Source organism: Coenobita brevimanus, chromosome 14 (assembly GCF_032717465.1).
Source record: "Coenobita brevimanus isolate Jiangsu-jjx chromosome 14, ASM3271746v2, whole genome shotgun sequence".
Taxonomy (NCBI): domain Eukaryota; kingdom Metazoa; phylum Arthropoda; class Malacostraca; order Decapoda; family Coenobitidae; genus Coenobita; species Coenobita brevimanus.
The window spans coordinates 13997314-14019857 of record NC_136967.1 but is presented as its reverse complement, the minus strand read 5'-3'; positions in this window follow the sequence as shown (position 1 = coordinate 14019857).

Sequence of the window (22544 nt, the reverse complement as noted above, 5' to 3'; positions counted from 1 at the left end):
AACTACTGTTTCTTCTTCATTGCTACCGGTTATGAGGATGCTTTTCCACTGTTTTACAGATTCTGCACATGGACCTGCGGGATCATTTTTTTTTTTTAGTAGAACCATATTTTCAGATTAATGTGAAATTCTGTGCTGTGTATGACGTCATCAGGGTATCACGTCCAACCCCTGGCTTTTCATAAACTCTCCCGACCAGAAACAAAAGCATATACACTCGAACATTCACAGTAGGTATGGCGTGTGGGAGAGGATGGCTGTCTTTGTGTGTCTGAGTGTGCTTGTTTTTGTGTGTGTGCATATGTGTTGTGTTTGTATGTGTTTAGATGTTGCGTGTTTGTGTTGTGTGTGTTTTGTGTCTGTGTGCATGTGTGTTTGTTTCAGTATTTGTATCTTTTGTTTGTTCGTGTGTTCGTGTTTCCGTTTGTGTGTGTGTGTGTGTGTGTGTGTGTGTGTGTGTGTGTGTGTGTGTGTGTGTGTGCGCTTGCTTGTGTGCTTGTTTATTTGTTTGCTGTGTTTGGTTGCTTCTGTTTGTTTCAGTTTGTTTGTGCTTGTGTGTGTGTGTGTGTGTGTGTGTGTGTGTGTGTGTGTGTGTGTGTGTGTGTGTGTGTGTGTGCACCCTATGATTCCTATAATTAGCTTGGCCGAACTTGTGCACTGCAGGAGATTCATCAACCTAAATTGGTCTCATGCAAACTGTGTCATTTCACTGTGATGATACTCGTAATATGGTTTATTATGAAGCTCGATGCAGCACAATATTCCCTCCCCCTTACCTCTCACTGCGTCACTCTTCCAGCTACTCACATTAAATGTACTACAAATCTAGCCCCGTGTGTGTCTGTTTGTCTTTCTGTTTGTGTAGAGCGGTGGAAACTGAAAAAGGGATTGCGATTAATCTTGGCAGGATGGTTGCAGCTGGGCCACAGTTAGGCCCATTTCAATTTCTTATTGACTGATATTTAGTAACGGGGATGTTTTGAACCCTAACAATTCTCTCCATTGGCTTTCCATTACGCGGATCGCGTCGAGCGGGGATTGTTTGGCGTGGAAGCAGTTACTGCTTGGTTTCGAGCAGCCGGAGATGTGGTTGAAAAATGGCCCTCATTCGAATAGTCAAATATCGCGATAAATTACGCATTCCTCAAAAAATATATATATCATTGGCATCGATACACAATGGTGCAAAAACCGTAACATGCAGATGCATAGTTTTTGAGCCAGTCGTGTATAACTAAAAAAGAAAAAATAGTTTCCTGGTGGGCGAGGGAGAATAATCAATCTCTAAAAGTTGGTAATCAACACACAATTACGAAACTTGACTTTTAAATATAAGATTATAAACTGGTACTGTTGGCACCGGTGCCATGTTGCGCACTCGGCTGTTTAAATAGTTTCTTCATGTAGTCAGCCATTCTGTTGCAATAGCAAGATGTTTGAACTCGTGTAGTTGTAAACAATGAAGATGCGAAGGAGAAGCACCAGAGCCTTCTGTAGGAATATGTGCTTCACGCCCCTGCAGGGCCGTGAAGCACTTGTATTCAACTATCATTCTCATTCACAGTCAATAGTTACTCACTGTCTGCCATCAACCTCCTCTGTTTATCACCAACCACCACAAATCTCTCATTCACGTATCCCCCATTACTGTGTCTCATTATCTTCCAGTCTCACACTCCTTCACTGTCACTTACCACCACTGTCACTCAGCACGACCATCGTCTATCAGTGTCACCCACCATTACTGTCCTTCACTGTCACATTCCACCATTGTCTCTCACTATCACCCATCACCCTGTTCTTCACTTGCACTCACCACCATCTTCAGTCACCATCACCTCCCCTGTCTCCCATGACCATCTGCCACCATTGCGTCTCCCTATCACTGACCTCCACATTCTCAACTATCACCCACCACCAGTGTCACTCACCACCACTGTCTCACTGTCAGCCACCACCACTGTCTCTCACTCACCCACCACCACTGTGTCATTGTCACCCATCACCACTCTTTCACACACCCATTACCACTGTCTCACTGTCACCCACCACAACTGTCTCACTCACCCACTACCACTGTCTTACTGTCACACATCACCGCTGTCTCTCATAGTCACCCTCCACTACTGTCTCACACTGCCATTCACCACCACTGTCTCTCTCTGTCATCCACCACCACGGTCACCCACCACCAGTGTCTCTCATGGTCACCCTCTACCATTGTCGCACACTGTCACCAGCCACCACTGTCTCACACTGTCTTCCACCGCCACTGTCACCCACCACCACTTTCTCTCGCTGTCTCACATCTCCACTGACTCTTACTATTACCCACCATCACTGTCCCTCATTATCATCCACCACCACTGTACCTCACACTCACCCACCATCATTCTTCCTCACTATCACACACCATGACCGTCCCTCATTATCATCCTATTCCACTGTCCCTCATTGTCACCCACCACCACTGTCACTCACAATAACTCACCACCATTCACCCTCACTATCACATACCACCACTGTCCCACACCATCACTCACTATCACTCACCACCAGTCTCACTGTCATCCACCACCATTGTCCCTAACGCAATATCACCCACCACTAATGTCACTGTCACCCACCACAACTGTCCCTCTCTATCACCCATCATTACTTCCCTCACTCACTGTCACCCACCATCAGTATCACTCACTATCACCCACCAGCACCACCACCACCACCACCACCTCCACTCATCCTAAGTTACTATCACTCATCTTCCTGGAATTCCAAGCAAATGAAGCTACGTCTGAATTAGTGTTTTGGGCTCAAAAATGATATACCCTAACTTATGTTTATGATGCTGGCAAACAGAAATGACTTAATTACCAAGTGGGGATAATTATGTTTTTGTTTTGTGTTAACCCCCTCATTATGGTGACGTCCTCTTAATAGACATATGGTGTTATTAGACGATTGTTGGGGTTTGAACAGTCCAGTGGTAGTGAAGGAGTTAATGAACTCTGGATCTGAGCCCTGCATTTCAATCTCAGTATGAATATGATTATACGGGGGTAGGATTAATGAAATATATAACTAACGCCATCAAGATGAACAGAGGGGCACTAAAAGAAGTTCATGTATATCCATTTGTTCATTCTCAGATTTGACTTTATTCATTGTACCAGCATCCTTCACCAGACAAACTCTTATGCTTTAGTTATCAATGACTTTTATTATCTTCTCTGTCTGTCTGTTTGTCTGTTTCTCTCTCTCTCTCTCTCTCTCTCTCTCTCTCTCTCTCTCTCTCTCTCTCTCTCTCTCTCTCTCTCTCGTATTCATATTCATCTAGTTCTGACAAGTTTATAATTTATTCTCTTTTTACATCTCAATTACGTATGATGTTAATATGTCCTAAATATAAATATAATTATATTATCTGCATAATATGATATAAACATGAAAAATTATACAGACATCAAGTGTATGCAAAAAGCCATGTCTGTTCACTGGCTGACTGAAGAAGTAAGTGCGAATCTGTCGTTTATATCTGAAATTTTGTACTGATAGTAGTTTGTTGTTCTTAGCTGCCTAGTATTTAATTCTCTAGACGTGGGTACATGGTTGGGCATTTAGTGGCATGGGTGTTGGTTAATGTTGTATGTCAGGCAATAATCTGTGTTCCCGTCATATCTAGATGGATCATGACTTTAACGATTCTTATTTTTGTATATGTGTTCAAATAAATATGTGTTGCTCGTGAGCAGCCAATGATGCAATGTCTGAAAAGTTACATACCTTTACCTATATTGAATCATCATGATCTACTACAGGTCATATGTATTGCTTGTACATGAGAGATTAGGTTTCTTTCTGATATTCGAAGTCAGTACCCATGAGTACTCCAAGCGCAGTTTCATGAGCAGTTTTTAATTGCTGTTGAAAAGGTAAATTACAGTTACATTGGTGCGTGGGAATGGAAATCTGTTTAGCTTTTTATACTGCGTTATTTATTGATCTTTGTTATGGCTGGTAACACTTTTTTTTTTTTTTTTTTGAGGCTACGATTAGGGCGTGATCTGCAATAATCATGCCTGTATTGTGCTCTGATAGGCTTGAATACTTCTGTTATGGGAAGGTATTATAGAATGCTATCCGAGTGGGAAGCCAATCGTACAATCAACAACAGAGCTTCAGTTCCGTTTTTATGATAATATTCCTGGGATTATTTTCTTTTGTTTTGATGAGTCAGGAAAAATGGTGACGGATTTGGTTGTTGTTGCTGATGATCCCCTGTGTGTCTGGCCGAGCAGACACTTCAACCGCAGATAAGCAACATCCTAACGGGGCCGCCCCATGTAATGAACTTGCGTGAGGCGTGAGGAAAAGTGTGGAGGTTTGGTTCCAGGATGGACACTGCATTTCCGTCGCTCTACCCAGTTAGTAGGGGCACCTTAGCAGGCTCCATATTGCCCCGTTATCTGGTTACATGCTACCAACCATTATTGTAAATGGAGTCCTGGGTTACAAGAAACCATTAGTCTTGCCACTCAATATAGAGTCACATCACGTGCAGAGAAGAGTAATAAAAAATGACAAGAAGGGAAAGAAGATATGGGATTAGCAGACATGGCATAAGTGTAAAGCTGATGGAAGCGCATCAATAGGCCAACTTTTGTCCCTGACCGTACATTCTGGTCTGTACCTGGACTTACTCACAACTTCTTCCTTCTCGTTATGTGTTTCTTGTTTGTGGGTGCAAACATCCCTTTTGAAATACTGTAAGATGATACTGGATTAAAATGATTATTGTGATTTTCACTGCTTGAAACTTACAGTGAAGCAAGTCATGATACTTGCAGTAAATATGGTTATGAGTTGAGTTTGTATGCCTCGAAAAATGCATTCTATCTGCTTATCTCTGTCTCTCTGTCTATCTGGACGATACATATATATATATATATATATATATATATATATATATGGTTGAGATTGTATGTAGAGAGAGAGAGAGTGCTTGTAAGTGTATATATATATATATATATATATATATATATATATATATATATGAGACTCTGTGGTACAGTGGTAGAGTGTGCGTTTCGTACACGGGTGAACCAGGGTTCGGGCCCCGCCAGGATAATAAACTTTGGGAGTGTTCACCCAGCCACGTACTGCACTGGCAGACACAAGGGGTGCTGTGGTTGAACCAGTGTCGCTTACTGTAAAGTATGCTTGCACCCAGTCGGCTTGCGCGGGCCGATTACACTTGGTTCACAGACTACACACACATCCAAAGCCACTCCAACACAACAGTTACACTTACAAGCAATTCTCACCCAACATACAATCTCTACCAGACAGCCTAAGCCATTTGGTAGAGATACATTGGCTGTATCGTCCCGACTTCTGTCGGGATAGGCCGGTCCTGCAGTGGATACTCAAACGGCTGATGATGATGATGATATAGCCTCTGTGGTGCAGTGGTAAAGTGTGCGTTTTCGTTCATGGGAGAATGAGGGTTCACGCCCCGCCAGGGTAATAAACTTTGGGAGTGTTCACCCGGCCACGTACTGCTTTGGCGGACATAAGGGGTGCTGTGGTTGAACCAGTGTCTCATATTATAAAGTATGTTTGCACCCAGTCGGCTTGCGCGGGCCGGTTACACTTGGTTCACAGAACACACACACATCCAAAGCCGCTCCAACACTACAGTTACACTTATAAGCATTTCTCACACTACCTACAATCCCTGCGAGACAGCCTAAGCCACTTGGTAGAGATACATAGGCTGTATCGTCCCCACTTCAGTCGGGATAGGCCGGTCCTGCACCTGATACTGAAACGGCTGATATTATATATATATATATATATATATATATATATATATATATATATATATATATATATATATATATATATATGTGTGTATCATTCATTCATTACGAGTGTGCTCTCCTTAACTCATTTAATATGTCTGTAAGCAGCACGAACAGACTAAGAACTTCGTCCACGGGCTTAAATTTGTACCTAAGAATCTTATAACATAATGTAGAAGTTATAGCTAAGGAAGCGAGAAGAGAGAGGTGTGTTGAGATGGAAGATACTGGGAAGAACTTAATTCTTTTCGAAGAGAACACAGTACGGCTCATCCAGCACATTAATCCTCATCCCCTGACTTCGTGTTGTGGTTTATATTTTATTGCGATTGGTTTATTATCCTTTATTGGCCACTTACGTTTCTCACCACCGTACACGATCATTTAGCCTACAGTACAATGTTCCTTTCGGAGATTCTATCCAGCTTAGCAGAGTAGCCGGGTAGTAGATTGTGTACTAAAACACCATGACAACTTTCTTTGTTTTGTTATACTTTTCTGTAATCACCACTACTCTTCCACTCCAGGACATGGTCATACACATAAATTCCCCTACACTGTGTTTGAGTTTCTGGTATGTTACTCCAGTTTCACACTTTGCAGAATCATTCATCCGCCGCTACGTCGTTGGTTCTTTCCCGTTTATCATTTTTGTCCGTGATCATGCACCAAGCAGTTTTTCCTCATCACAGTCATCATTATCTTTCGTCTAGGTTTTCTCTTTATCTTAACAGTTATTGTTCTCTTTTCTCAATACCCGAGTTATAACATCTCTGTAAAGATCGTACGGTCACCTTAACCACTCAACTGCTTTTGTGTTACTATCCAATAAATTCCTTACTTCTCTCTATGACCATAAACCACTACTCCCTCAACACAGTCACCACCGTTATGATGTCACTTTACCTTAGACAGTCACCATTTCCAAATGACAGTGTGTAACTCTCCAATAAATCTTTTCCACTCTCCCATTTCGCACATGACCATACACCAATCAATATTCCCCATACGCACCCAACATTGCCACGGCCGCAGCCAGTGTTTCAACTAAGGCCTCTGTATCGGATCATTTATTAACCGTTACGATTCTTTTGTTTTTAACCCTCAAGTGAGTCTCCTTCATTCTCCCACTTCTCTCCATGACTGTCCATCAGTATTTTCCCTACACAGCCACCATTACCCCTCTGCTGTGTATGGATTCTCTGTTACATGTCTCAAACTTTTGCATTCATAAACAGAATCATATAGTCAATATTCATACTCTGTATTGCTCTCCTCTCTTCCTCTTGTACATGACCATGCAATAATATTTCACCTATACAGTCACCAGTACCACTTCCGCAACCAATTTCTTAACCTGTGTCAATGTACAATATACGAGTATCACCATGTAGTCACCATAACCGGTCAAGTTTGTGTTACTCTCCTTTAAGTCTCCGCTCTCCCACGTCTGTAAACGATAAAACACCACTAGTCCCACCTATATTTCCATTTCCATACATAATCATACACCACTATTACTTCTACACATTTCATTCCTTACATGACCCTGCACCAATATTTCCCGAAACTTCCATTTCTATACATAATCATACATTATCAATCCCCCAGCTACCTCTTTTTATATTCTTATTCATATACCAACAATCCCCCTACACTCCATCTCAGTGCATAATCATACACAGTAATCCTCCACACTCCCTTTTATATACCTGATCATATACCATGTCTCTCTACAACCTCACTCCAATGCACAGTTATACAATCATACACCAATATTCCCCACCACATTCCCACATCCATACCCGACCACACATCAATAATCCCTCTCTACTGTACAAGACCATACACCACCATACAAGCCCCCCTACACAGCACCGACCACAACCCATGCCTCAGACTGGGCCTTCTCCCCGACAGCTATTGGATCACAGGACCAATTTCAGCGATGTATTTGAGGCGCTGAGGCGTGAAGTGGCTCCCATCCCCCTCACCCGGAAATGTGTTGGTGTCGCACAAAATTACAAAACTCCGGCGGAAAAAATCTAATCTGATCATTCTACTCGGCAGCCGGAAACATGATTTTGTTTCTTTATTATTATTATTATTATTATTATTATTATTATTATTATTATTATTATTATTATTATTATTATTATTATTACTATTATTATTATTATTACTACTACTACTACTATTATTATTATTATTGTTAGTAGTAGTAGTAGTTCTAGCAGCAGTAGTAGCAGTAGTAACAGTAGTAATAATAGTAGTAGTAGTAGCAGTAGTAGTAGTGGTACTAGTACTAGAAGTAGTAGTAGTAGTTGTAGTAACAGTAGTAGTAGTAGTAGTAGCAGAATTAGTAGTAGTAGTAGAATTAGTAGCACTCGGCACTGTTTAACTGTCGTATATTAGCATATTGGTCTAGAGTACAAAGGAAGCAAAGCTTAATAATGAGAGAGAGAGAGAGAGAGAGAGAGAGAGAGAGAGAGAGAGAGAGAGAGAGAGAGAGAGAGAGAGAGAGAGAGAGAGAGAGTTGATTATTTTTTTTATCTCATCCTTGCACCCTCTTTTGAGGTAGATCATGTTTTCTTCCTTTCTCTGTTTCTTATCCCATTCAAGACAACTGTTGTTATTAATTTGTTCTTGCCACCGCAAAGTCCGTTATTCAACCCTCGTAGTGGAAGGTAAAATGTCGGTCAGTGTAAACTGTACATTTCAAAGAATTTCTTTAATATAATTTATTGCTTGGGGATAGGTACGAGTAAAAGAAGTCATAGCACTGAAGTGAGTAATTCTTTCACTTTCCCTCGCCCCATTCAGTTATTTATTCAGTCAGTCTCCTTTGTCAAACACTCTCGTCTTTCCTTGTTCTCCCTTGCTTTTGTTGAACCTTCCAAGGAAATGCCTTTGTCACTGAGTGGCAGAATTACTAAAACTCTGAACATCTTGGATCAACCAGCCCGTTGATTATCTTACATTAGCCAGTCTGGCATTCCCCACCACCACCGTAGTTTTCATTAGTAGTCTTCACTTTCGTACAGCGGAAATTATGTGTCTCTCGTGTGACCTGTGTTTCTTAAATAGTCATGTGGAGTCTTGCTACAGCCTCTAAATGTGTGTAAAGCATATGAAGTGTGTACTGTATGAATGCCGCTATAAAGACGGATATGTGAATAGAAACAAAAGTGACTATATTACGCATTTGGTGACTTTCAACGTATGACTGGTGAGAAAGGGGCACTCCAACGGTGGGCTGAGCAACTGTTTTACTCTTGATTTAGTGGTGCTGTGGATGTGGAGGAAAGGAAATATGCGCCACTTGCTCCTCTACCTTATCTATCTATCTATCTGTCTGTCTATCTATCTATCTATCTATTTACCTCTATTTCCCTGTAGATTAGTTATTTTCCTCAGAGACTCCAGTTACGAAACGGCTTCGCCATTCTAATTTCTTCCACACATTCTCTTATTTACTTTAACACGTTTCACTAGACCCTTTGACTCCAGTGCTCATAAATAGATATTTTATTCTCACTAATTATAGACGATTTCAATAATCACAAAGAAACTTACGCAACGACGTTGGTATAAACCAATGAATTAACCCTTTAATGGCCATGTTGAAACTTTGAAGATTTCTCTCTCTGCCTGTCTCCTAATCATTTTACGTATCACAGAGAACCTTCCTTGTAAGGTATTAAAAATATTCCCTTTAACGTTTCATTGCGATTAATAATCTTCAGTATATTGTTTTAGATAACGCCTTAAGATTTTATAGATAAGAGTAATCCTTTCCTTTTCCCTTGTCCACCCGTCTGCCCCCATTTCCCTGTCACTCCACTGCCTTATCTCTTAATAAAGCTTTGTTTTTTGCCTAATCTTCTTCATGTCATATTTTCACCCTCCGCGCTCCACAGAAGCCACCTTCCTGTTTCTGTGATTTTCTTTAGCTTCATCTCGCCCGAATTTATCTCCCTTTCTTTTTGAAATTCACATTTCCTCTTTCCCCTCCTCTTCTTTGTCGTCTCGTACGTCCCCTTCTTCAGCTTTCCTCCTGCTCCTCGCCCTCCTCCTTTCCTCTTCTTTCCTCTCAAATTCCGCAGCCAAAGTTCTTGGTGCCATTGCATTCCTTCTAAGCTTTCTCTTGCGTTCACTTTGTTATTCTGTTAATCATTGACATACCTCTGAGTTTCCTCTCCTTTTTGTTTGTTTAGCTTTTCTTTGATTGTGTTGTTTCTATTGCTTTATTGTTACGATACCAAACAGCGACTTGGCGGGTGAATCTGGATATGTTTTCTCTCTCGTTTTCTATACAATCTACTGTTGTCTACCGTGCAAACTGACCTCTTCTTTAAACCTTACCTCCATTGTTTCCTGAGGCGGCTGGTAACTCATACACCGGCTAACACCAGCTCTTGCTCGAATAACCCCGACCTGCTTTCATCCTTTTCCAGGTAGTTCCCTCTCCTGCCAGCTTAGCTTTTCTTGCTTTCAGCTGCTGGTCTTTGTGAAGCTTTAGGGTCTACAATTCTCTGATATAATACCTAGGTTAAGTGTTATTACATCCCTGGATCTGTAATATTTAGATTAACACCTATAACAGAACTGAAATATTTAATATAAGTAGAATAAAACAAGCACACGACCTTAACGTATTATTCTTACATCACTCCTAAATTTTGTACTAAATTTAAATACTTTAAACTCTCATTATTATATCCGTTTTTTATTATTTATCTGATGCAGTTATGAGTACCAATTAAAAACGGGGTAGTAAGTGTATGAGGTACATTTGGGAATTTTCAGTGTTCTACCCTGTGGACCTAGAGTCCAGGAGGTGTTCTTTCCCAGAAAACAGTAGTGGCGAGGAGGTTGGAGTGAAGAGGATTTAAGAGTGGACGATGTTAGTGTTGGAAATAGCGAACTGCCAGGTGATGTGTAAGATATACTACCACATAAAGGTTCGCTTCCGATCAGTGGTTGCGCTTGGTATGTATCGACGCAATGATTCACCTCTGATCAGTGATGCCGGGACACAACCAAGACTTTAAGTGAGACTCGACCCTAAAGTATAGAAAACTGACGTTTATTTTTCAAGAACTTTTCCTGCAAGAAACATTACAGTATCTGAATTACCACGACTAAGATTCCCACGTATTAAAAAGGCTATACAAGGCAGTTAAATACCCATGTGCCTTTTTGTCATGGAGTAGTTTTTCTCTTTCATTTTCTTGCTTATTTCCTGGTGAAATATATTTCTTTTGTGTACTATATGAATAGTTTTATGGAAGAGTTATAGCAGGAAGTTTGCACAGGGCAAGCAGCATACAGATCCACTGTTACGCCTTGGATATCGAAGGCTTGGGATGTTATTTTTGTCATGAGCATAACTATGTATAGAGAGAGAGAGAGAGAGAGAAATGGAGAAATGAATTCCCCGAGCTAGGCAACTAAGGCCATATAGCCCCGCTGGGGTTACAGGAGGGAGCTACCCCTCCCGGCAACGGTAGCCCGGGCGAGGCTCGAACTTGCGACCTCCAGATCACAAGCTCAGCGCGCTACCACTGTGCTACCGCGCCCCCTAGAGAGAGAGAGAGAGAGAGAGAGAATGTCTTTCAGTCTATATATCTGTCCAGCAGCGGTGGTTATAACGTCTCCTCAGCCATGCCTTCTCCTGCTACCTCGGCCTACGACCCGTCAAGGGGGTCCACCACAGGCATTGAGGAGTCGCCACGAGCGCCCACCATCACAGGAGTCGTGAAATGGTATAGCGTGAGAGCGAAATACGGATTCATCAGGCGCCAGGACACTGGCACTGATGTTTTTGTACATCGTTTGGGGATCGCTGGTCCCACTTCACGGCGCTTCCAGCGCTCGTTACACGAGGACGAGACAGTGGAGTTCCACATTCACCAGACACCGAAGGGTCCCGAGGCTAGAGACGTCACTGGACCGGGAGGTGCAGCTGTACAAGGCTCTGTCTATGCACGGCGGCGCCCCACGGCCCAAGGGCGCCGGCCTGTGGATCCCCGATGTCCTGGGGATGTGGATACCATTGTCGCCATGTGCATTGCGACGGCGAAGGCTTTCTGTGGCGATGACAAGCCAGCGATGCTCGTTCTTCTCCCACAGCTGTTTGAGAAGAACGGGCTGTCGCACCTTGTCATCCCACAGAGCTTCGCTCGTGATTCACAGGCAGCCCCTCGTCAGGAGCGTCGTTCTGCCACGCTGCAGCCTCCCAGACCACGACAACACCGTGGAAAAGGCTGCAGCTCGACGCTCCTCTCAACAGAGCGACTGCCTCCTCCACCACCACCTCTGCCGTTGCCATGGACACCACCAACGCTCAGGACAGCCCAGAGTCTCAACACTCGCCGTCTGCAGCCGTGGAGAGAGTGGCTTCTCCTGCTCCTTCCGTCCAGCAGGAAGAAGACTCTCCTCCCCCATCACCACGTGCCACATCTCCTGCTGAGGCTCCAGTGTCATCTCCACCTAAGAAAAAGCAGAAGAAGAAGAAGGGCAAACGCCAGGGCAAGCCTCCACCCATTGCCCAGGGCATCTCCAAAGCCCTTCCTCCCCTCGATTCTGTAACGGCCGCCCACCTTGTCTCCTGCAATGACACTGACCTCCAGGAGATTCTCCTCGACCTGTTCACGCCAGCCGACCCCGACGACGCTTCTGATCCTGTCTACAGGCAACTGTACGTCGACCTGAGGGAGGCGTACATAGCTCAGACAATCCCTGCCAGCCTCGAGTCACGACTGTTTGATAGCTTAGCTGTAGATCCTCCGCGGTCTGCAGTCCTAAACTTTATTGTAACACAGCTGCTCTCATAGAGCCCCCAAGCATCACCATCGCTTTATCTCTGACGGGCTTCCATCATCTGCCCGTGTCCACTCTTCTTAGTAAAGTGGACGAATCAACAGACACACACACACTACATATCTGTCTATCTGCCTATGTATAATTTGTACTAAGTACGTTTAATTGCATTTATTGCAGAATTTTCTGGTCATTAATATTCAAGTAGCTTTAAAAATGTAAGCTGAGCATAATTTTACACCATGCAAGCAACCTGCAGCATCCTTAATTCCTTTTCCTTAATTGCAATGTGATGTTTAATAGCCATTTTCGTTCATATTGTAATAAAATCGTTATTCCTACTTTCCCTTCTTTTAGGGGTCAGCGCTTTCTTTCCATGCTTTTAATAGAGACTATATAAATATATTACACTACGGTCTCACACCATGGCTCACACAAAATGTCATGATGAAGCTTTCTCTGGCTCTTTCCCTATTAGTTTTCTCTCAGGTCGCGGAAGATTAAAGTCTGAGAACCTGAATGAATCTCTTTCATCATGGCTCTTGCTTTATCTTGTTGTACTAAGATTAAAAGGGTATACGTGTCACTCTTTTAACCGTTTCTGAACGATGATGTTTATTCAGTATTGTTCTTAATACGGCCAACTGATTCTGCTGAAGGAATGAACATCAAGAAATTCCTATGGTCTCCCTTGGTATTTTCTCCTTTTCATTCTTCTGCATCTCAGCTTTACTCCGGTCTTATCCACCCCTCGTTCTGTCATTCAAGGCTTTTATTGCTCGTATATCTTGCCCACTGCCACTGTTCTCATCAACCCCCTGCAGCACTCTCCATCAATGCTGGCTCGTTTACTGCAGACCATTTTTTTTTTTTTTTTTTTTTTTTTTTTCCCCAGTTATTATCTTATTATTATTATTATTATTATTATTATTATTATTATTATTACTACTGTTATTATTACTGCCCGCCTTTTAGCAAGGCGGAGCGATAATGTTTTGCCCGCCTTTGTGTGTATATGTGTGTGTGTGTGTGTGTGTGTGTGTGTGTGTGTGTGTGTGTGTTCCCATTATATCTCATGAACTGCTTGAGCTATCAACATGAAACCTTTTTTTAGAGTATCAAAATATGGCCAAAACCTTGGCCGAGTTCGAAAATGGGCACTCGGGGTCTAGGTCAAGGCCACCAAAATGGCTGCCAAAGGTCAATAAGCTTTTATCGCCCGCCTTTAGCACCATTATATCCCATGAACGGCTTGAGCAATCAACACGAAACCTTCAGGGTATCAAGATGTGGCCAAAATCTTGGACTTGGCCAACAGCATATTCTGGCGGGCGATTATCATTCGGCTCCCGACCGCTTTTCTTTCATTATTATTATTATTATTATTATTATTATTAGTAGTAGTAGTAGTAGTAGTAGTGGTAGTAGTAGTTGTTGTTGCTGTTGTTGTTGTTGTTGTTAATATCATTATTATTATTATTATTATTATTATTATTGTTATTATTATTATTTTCGTACTTCATTTGCTCAATTTTTCTCCCTTATGTTTTGATTACGTTTTTTGCCCTTCTTTCACTCCGAGCTTATATAGTCCTTAATCATAATAAAATCAAATATTTTTTTCCCAATTGATCAACCGAAGTTTAAAAAGATAATAAGTAACATAAGAACGTAATCCCTGTGATCGACTTTCCCGCCGTGTGGGCTGCGGCTTGGTGGGATTACCTCCGGCGGAGAAAAATAATCTCCCTCATTCAATTAGTACGAGAACAAAGAGCATTACGATCGACATGGAGCCCCAGTAATCCCGTTCACCTCAATAATCCGCGGGAAATAAGCATTACCTTTGATACCAGAAGCATTTGGTGAAGCTCTGATGGGGGCCAGGAGAGGCAATCTTCCTTTGAGCTGCTAGATATGAATGCTAGCAAGATAATTTTCTTTGTCTTTGGAAAAAAAAAAAAATACGATTACAAAAAAGTTCTTGTAATGTTTGTCATTTGATATTCATTACCTAGATAACAAGAATCATTTATGAGAGCTTTGTGTTGCAGATCATCAAATTATTTTTTTCGGCTACTTTTCCTTTTTCTGCTACGGTTGTATGCTTCCTGACCTATTGGCAAAAACACTGATTCCCGGTGTTATAGTATCGGCTGGTATGAACTGGGCCTCCTTTACATGCTAGCAAATGAAGGTGTTCATGTGCTCCTCTCTCTCATGCTATCAGTTCAGTACGGTTCGCTGCATTTCTATAAAGTGAGAAATATACATATTATTTTCTGGTGCTATTTTGGCACATATATATGGCGTCTGGCCACAATAATCGTCTCACAGTCCAGCAATACCAAGATAGATCAGCTGGGCCCCATGACTCTCCTCGTGAAGTATTGAGCGTAACTGTGCTGGGAATGGTTGATAAGTTATAAATCAAATAGCCTCTTCCTTTCGACAATATCTATGATTTTTTCTAGCTATACTAAGTCGAGAACCTCCCATAATGAAAGGGTTGGTGTAGGTTATATCAATCGCTTTCAGTGCTACAGGTTTCTCTAAAGCTCATTAAAACAATCTGGTAGTAGCAAGTCCAATTTCTATGAATGACGTTCTAGGGTTGAAGGACATCACGCACCATTTATGATTGTTAGAGTGAAGGAAAAGTTAATAGATTTTACAGTATTATTTTCATGAACAATAATTCAACCAGTATATTTATTTACTGGGTTGATAGGAGCTTCCACATTCAATAAGCAATCTACAGCGACCTATACCAGATATTGTGGGGTCGGTGTTTGGTAGAAAGGAAGGAGGGAAGGATGGAATAAACAAGACGACTGAAGTGAGAGACAATGGTAGCTAACAGGATGGAGAGAGAGAGAGAGAGAGAGAGAGAGAGAGAGAGAGAGAGAGAGAGAGAGAGAGAGAGAGAGCGCTGCAAGGGGAATTCCAAGGTGTGAAGGAAGAACACCGGTTGTCAAAGAGTGAAGGTGTGTGTTTTTTTACAATTTGGCATGTTCGTTAAGAGCACTGTTGTCAGAGGGGAGTGTCTTGGGGCCGCAGGAGGGAGATGGGATGGGAGGACAGTATTGATTCAGGTGTTGTTCGCTTGTTATGATGGACAGAAAACTGAAGAGTAAGACATCTAAGAAGATCGCACATAAATAACAGGACAAGTACGGTATTGGTCGAAATAAATGTGGAAGAATTATTACCTTGGTGAGTGTGTATGGTATGGTAAGCTATACTAAGTAATTATAGGTTTTTTATTATTAGAGGGAGGGGGAGGCCAAGGATGAGATGAAGGGATGGAGTGGAAAGGTCTATGAGAGAGGGGTGTGTGAGCTGGGAGCAGGGCAATGAAATGGAGGGCGACAGGGCGACATGGAGGCGATTTGTTTGTGCCCATCCCTTACGGGATTAAGGCGTCTGGCAATAGATGGGTAAATAGATAGAATTCTCGGTAGGTATTTTTTGAAAATATCTATAATCCAGTGTCTTTACCTAAAGGGATAATCAGGCTGATCATGGCTACTCTTGAAGAACGCCTACACTAAAAAGCCTCGCTGAATCATGAATGAGGCGTAGGCACAAGAGGCAGATCACTTTGACTATAATTATTATCCAGTAGGACTTTGAACTCCCGCAGTTCTTCCACCACAGCATGGCTGGCTTGGGCTACATTTGGAATGGGACAACAAACTATCTCACATCAGTAGCGCAACCGAAAGCCGACTCCAAGGCAGGTCATATAGACTCCTTGCCCAGCATCATCTCAGCCTCCAAGCTGTGTGTACTGTAGTTGTGTGCTCCTGGGGAAGAGGTGGCAGAATATGAACCGATGAGAAACCTTACAATAGGTGAAGTTCAACACCCACATTGACAAGTATAACACTCAATTCATACACTTTATCTCCACTGCTAACATAGTGGCAACTTTCCCGTGCCGGTGGTGTCAGGCGAACCTTGGCTACCGTAAGTTGTGTTGAGAGCGAGCGAGAGCCACAATGCTGCGTCAGCAGAGGCCGCTCCTCCTCTCACACACTACCTTGTCACACACTTTCACCAGCGCTTCATATACAGTCAAGGGCAGAAGTTAGCCTTCTATTCCACGGCTTATACTTCACATTCAGGGCATGTCCATCACTTTCATTCATCTGATATAAGAGACTTTTGGTAGGCCTTAGAAACATACTTAACTTTAGCTAGGGAATGTTAGTCAGCAGAGGAAAGTGAAAAGTAAAGGACGTGAAATATTAAGCTAACGTTTTTGCCCCTACCCATACAGTTATATACAGGGAGTCCGAAGCGACACACACACACACACACACACACACACACACACACACACACACACACACACACACACACACACACACACACACACACACACACACACACACACACACACACACACACACACACACACACACACACGTACAATAGATATACAGCTTACAAATGGTGCGAACACACACACACACACACACACACACACACACACACACACGTACAATAGATATACAGCTTACAAATGGTGCGATGCTTCCTCATAGGAGGTCTCAATACTAAGGTTAGCTATTCTATGAACACGAAGCATAACCAATTGCCAAAACCAGCTGATTATCTCTCAGGAGCTTCTGGAAGCTGTCAGAAAAAGAAAACTAATCACTGTGATAAAATTTGTAAAAATCTGAGAGTCTCAGTTTAGATTTTGACTCTATATGCTTGTGGTTGACTGTTTCTTTCCCAGGAATGATGCTTGTGTGGCTACTTAACAAGCGTGTAGTCACACCTCACACTCAGGATAGTACGGTACACCTCCCAGTCGACAGTGGCCAGCATGTGTTTCGTGTGCATTAGGTCAGTGAGTCCTCAGTAATCTATTGCTCTTTCAAAGCCAAACAAATTACTGGAATGAATTTTATTACAAATTAAAGGTTACATAAATTCTTCTGTATATGTCTAAACTAGTGTCATCGACATGATGTATAATTTCTTAATTTTTGCAGTCACCAGACGAATTATTTGAGTACAGGGGGATCGTAGCGAAGAGTCAGTGCTGTTACTTCTCTTCCCCTGAGTTTTGTTCACATAAGCAGCTCAAACGTAAACGTATTGTTGTTCTCGATAAGAGCCTGCGAATCTCCCGTAGGTTATTTTTCGCCATAATAGGCTTGCCAATGATCGAGTTGGCAGTGACGATGTAACCATGCGAGATGTAGAATGGAAAATGTGTTTTGAAAATGTGCACTTTTACTGAGACACCAGTAGCCATGACCGGCTGACATACATAGTATTTGCTGTCAGTATTGCAGCTTGATTCTGGACAGTTTAGGAGTCGATTTAGTATCTCTATTCCATACTATATAATTATTGCATAAAGCACAATAAACCATTGAATAAGAGGACGTATTCTCATTTTATTCCTTCCACCCCTGTCTGATGTGTTTAGCTTTGGGGATACCTTTCTTATCAACCGTTTTTCATAGAGATATTTCATCTTCGTTTCCCAGCGAGACATTTCCTTAAAGTATAAAAAAGAATATGAAAAATAGAACGAAGTAAGAAAGATGTTCGCACGCTGAAGGGTTTTCATTTTCTTGTATTCACGTCAAGCAAACCATACTGATGTTTATTTTTTTTAATGCAGAGAAATGCTAAAGTGTATTGTGCAAAGTAAATCGTTAAAAAAGAAGTTTTAAGAGGCTCCCTGTGCCCACGACACTGCAGCAAAGTGAACTTGGACATTAATCTGAACGAACTTGTAAATAAATGCAACAAATTACTCATGAGAATTCACAAACTCAGGACCACCGCTCACTAGTAGAGTTTTCCAAATAATGGCTAAATTAAGTAATACCCATGATGCACTGTCAGCAGAGAAATCATTACAGAAAAATACAGACTAGAAATATATGTTATAAGCAACACTTGAGTGAATCAGTATTTGAGCACGTTCGTTAGTTTGGGTTCAGAGCTTCAGTTCTGGGTTGGGTAAGTTACTTCGGGGTTGATTGGATCATTCATATCACTTCTCACTGACCTCTCTTGCTCGAAGATGGGTTTATCAATTGTGGTTTCAGCCTTTGTGGTTTTATTTATTTATTTTTTTTAATAACGTGAAAGACCAGTAATATTTTGTAACCTGAGTGATGCTAAAGAATATTGATATAAAGGGATCTCTAAAAATATTTACTCCTGTACTAACGTACTATGACTTCAGAATATTATCTTGAAGATGACACCATCATGGGCTGGTGAAAGTTTGTGGTTAAAGACGTTTCCCAGCGGAGTAGTTTCCCTGTTTAGTCTTCTGGTTTGAAAGTTATGATGTCCTGGATAATAATTATGCAGATGAATGGACACATGAAGATTCTTACACACACACACACACACACACACACACACACACACACACACACACACACACACACACACACACACACACGTACACGCGCACGCACTAGCACGTGCTCGCGCGCGCGTAAGCACATCCACACACACATGCCAATCGGGGTGAGGGTCAGGGGCCAGGTGCATCGATCTGTATCAGTGAGAGACGGTTTGAGGTTTCTCAAGCAAATAATGCCACTAGAAGAGTAGGCCGATTCCTTATCCGGAAATATTGCGTAAATGTTCCACAAATGTGCGGGCGAGATTGGACTGGCCCGTTCTTTATAATTTTACTCAGGCTCTCTGAGAAGCCGCAGGATGTAGTGAATAGAGTGGCAAGACATGATATGTTAGTTTCCACTGGTGATTTTAATGTGATTGTTGGTAGTAGTAGGGATGGCTTTGAAGTTTGTATGGGTAAGGAGGGTGTTGGTATAAGAAACGAAAATGGAGTGCGATTTGGAAGCTTTTGTTTGGCAAATGACCTTATAATTGGTGGAACTATCTTTTAGCATAGAAAAATACATAAAACTATTTGGATTTCACCATGTGTCAAATATTGTAACTAGATTGGCCACATTGCAATTAGCAGAAGGCATAGGGGTTATTTGCATGATGTTTGCATAAGGAAGGGGGCAGATATGGGTAGTGATCATCAGCTTGTGTCAAAGATCAAAATAAAACTTAAGAGACAGGTTAATGGTAATTGTACAACAGGTTATAAATATGATTTTGATTAGCTGAGAAATGATGAGAACACGAAGGAAAACTTTCGGTGGGAATGTAGGAACATGTTTATAGTCCTGCAGACTTTGATGGAATCTGAAGAGAATGATATTATTCAAATGTGGGGAGAGGTAAAAGAGGTTTTGCATGAGAATGTTAAGGTTACTATTCAGAAAAAGGGAAAAGCGAGAAGGAAAAAGTGGATGTCAGATGAAACATGGAATGCAATTCAGAAAAGGAAAGAGGCGAAGTTAAGAAGTGAAGAGCAGCATGTTGATGGCCAGGTTGTTGAAGTATTTAGAGCAAAGTACTGGAGTTTACATTCTGAGGTAAAAAGACTCCTTAGTCGTGATAAGAGGCGGCTATATGATGAAAAAGGCAACAGAGACAGAAATTAGGTAAAAATGACGGTCAGAGCACAAGAGCAGCGTATCAGGCCATAAAGGATTTAACTGGGACTGAAAAGAGAAGGAAGGAAATACCTGTCCGAGATAGAAATGGTAATTTGATGACTAAAGATCTGGATATAGAAGGAAGGTGGAAAGAGCATTTTGAATCTGTTCTGAATAGACCAATCCCAGCTGAAGAGGACATTTTGCCAGCCGGGAGAGATTTGCAGATAGAAACAGGAGATATAACCTTTGAAGAGGTACCAAATTGTAAAAAGGAATTAAAGAATTTTAAGGCCCCAGAAAAGGATGGAATATTTCCTGAAATGCTTAAGGTGGAATATGATGAGTTGATGAATGCGCTTTTGAAACTGTTTAATGTGGCTTGGGATAATGGTGGAATTCCAGAAGAGTGCAAAAATGGAGTGATTATAAAAATACCAAAAAGGGGAGATTTAAATGTGTGTGGAAAATGGAGGGCGATGACTCTGACACCTATAGTTGCAAAAGGCTTTTCTAAAACCTTGTTGAACAAAATAGAGCCAGTAATTGATAAAATTTTAAGAGAAGTACAAGCAGGATTTAGAAAGGTCAAGGTTGTAATAATCAGATTTGTGTTGTAAGGCATCTAATGCTACAAACTAATGAGATGAAAATGGCACTTAGTATGTGTTTTGTAGATTTTGAAAAGGCATTTGATAGTGTTTCACGTGGAGCTATGTTGAAAATTATGGGATTCTATGGTATACCAGAAAAGTTTGTAAATATTATTAGAAGTCTGCATAAAGGTAATTTTTGTAAGGCAATGGTCGGTGGTTCTTTGAGTGATTCATTTGAGGTTAAGTCAGGAGTGATTCATGGAGTTCTTTCGCTTTTGCTGTTTGTTTTGGTTATGGATTATGTTATGAGAAAGGTTGTGAGGAGAACAGGTGCAGGAATTATCTGGAAAGAAAATAAGAGGCTAATGAATTTGGACTGTGCTGATGATACTGTACTGATCTGCTGAAGTATTTATGAGATGCAGAGGGTGCTTGATTGTCTGGTGGAGGAAGGAAAAAAAGGGGGATTGGTAATAAATTGTGGAAACACTGAAATTATTAATATGAATGTGGAGAACCAACTCGATTGTGTAATTGAGAATAATGTGATAAAGAATGTAGAAAATTTTAAATATCTGGGAACAATTAATCATCTAATGGATTATTAAACAATGAAACTGAGGAGAGGATTAGAGAGGCTTGGCGAGCTGTTGGAATGCTGAAATCCGTTTGGAATAATAATATGCCTTTGGTACATACTAAGTAAAAATTTACAAGTCCATGGTTAGACTAATTTCAATTTATAGGCATGAGTCATGGTACAGTACAATTGCAACAGATTAGAAAATAACAAGATTTGAGAATATAATACTGAGAAGGATTCTTGGGGGTAAACTGCCAAGACAGAGTTACAAATGAAAGAGTAAGGGATATTACGAGATTGGAACCAGTTGATAAATATGAGACTGTCTCGCTGGAAATGGCTGGGGCACAGATATAGAAAAGAAAGCAGTTTAATACAGGATGTGCAGAGTGGACTGCTAGAGGAAGAAGAGGCAGAGGTAGGCCGAGGGAAACCTGGTTGAGGACAATGAAATGAGAAGCAGGAGAGGAATGTCGCTGGGACCTGAAGGAGATGGCAAGAGACAAATATTGGTGGAGAGAGTTCATCGAGGCCCCATGCATCCCGAGGGGTCCCACAGGAAGTGATTGATTGATTGATTGATTGATCTCTGAGGCACGTGAGTCTACCAACCAGATACGTGATATCAATGAATGTTGAGAGTAATATAACTTTCCCCTGTGATGATAGTTTACCTTCCTTCCCCCCCTCCCCTCCATGCAGTGCTATACAATTTATTGATGTCAAAATGCAGTTGTGCCACGGTAGCTAATTATTATGATGAAATCACCACTGGGCGTGTGTGGCTGGTGAAATACCAGTGCTGATGTATAAGGAGACATGTAGGAGTGTACAATGTTAAGAGTCTACAAAGGGAAGGCAAATTTGTGATTTCATCATAAAATATTGGTTATGTACAGGGCCTCCCAACTGCTTGTTGTGATGCTGAATATGATGTGCTGTATGATGTTAATATAAATACCCTAAGACGGTTTGGTTGTATGGAAGGTGTGGAGACCGAAAGATTGACTAGAATGTGATTGGGGTGTGAGGGGGAGAGGGAGACCGAGAATAGGTGGAGGGACGGGGTGGAGAGGTAAATGATAGTGCTGTGTGAATTGTCGGAATGCCAGCTTGATGACGAAGGACTGGACGAAGTGAAGGCGATTTGTTCGTGGCCATTCCC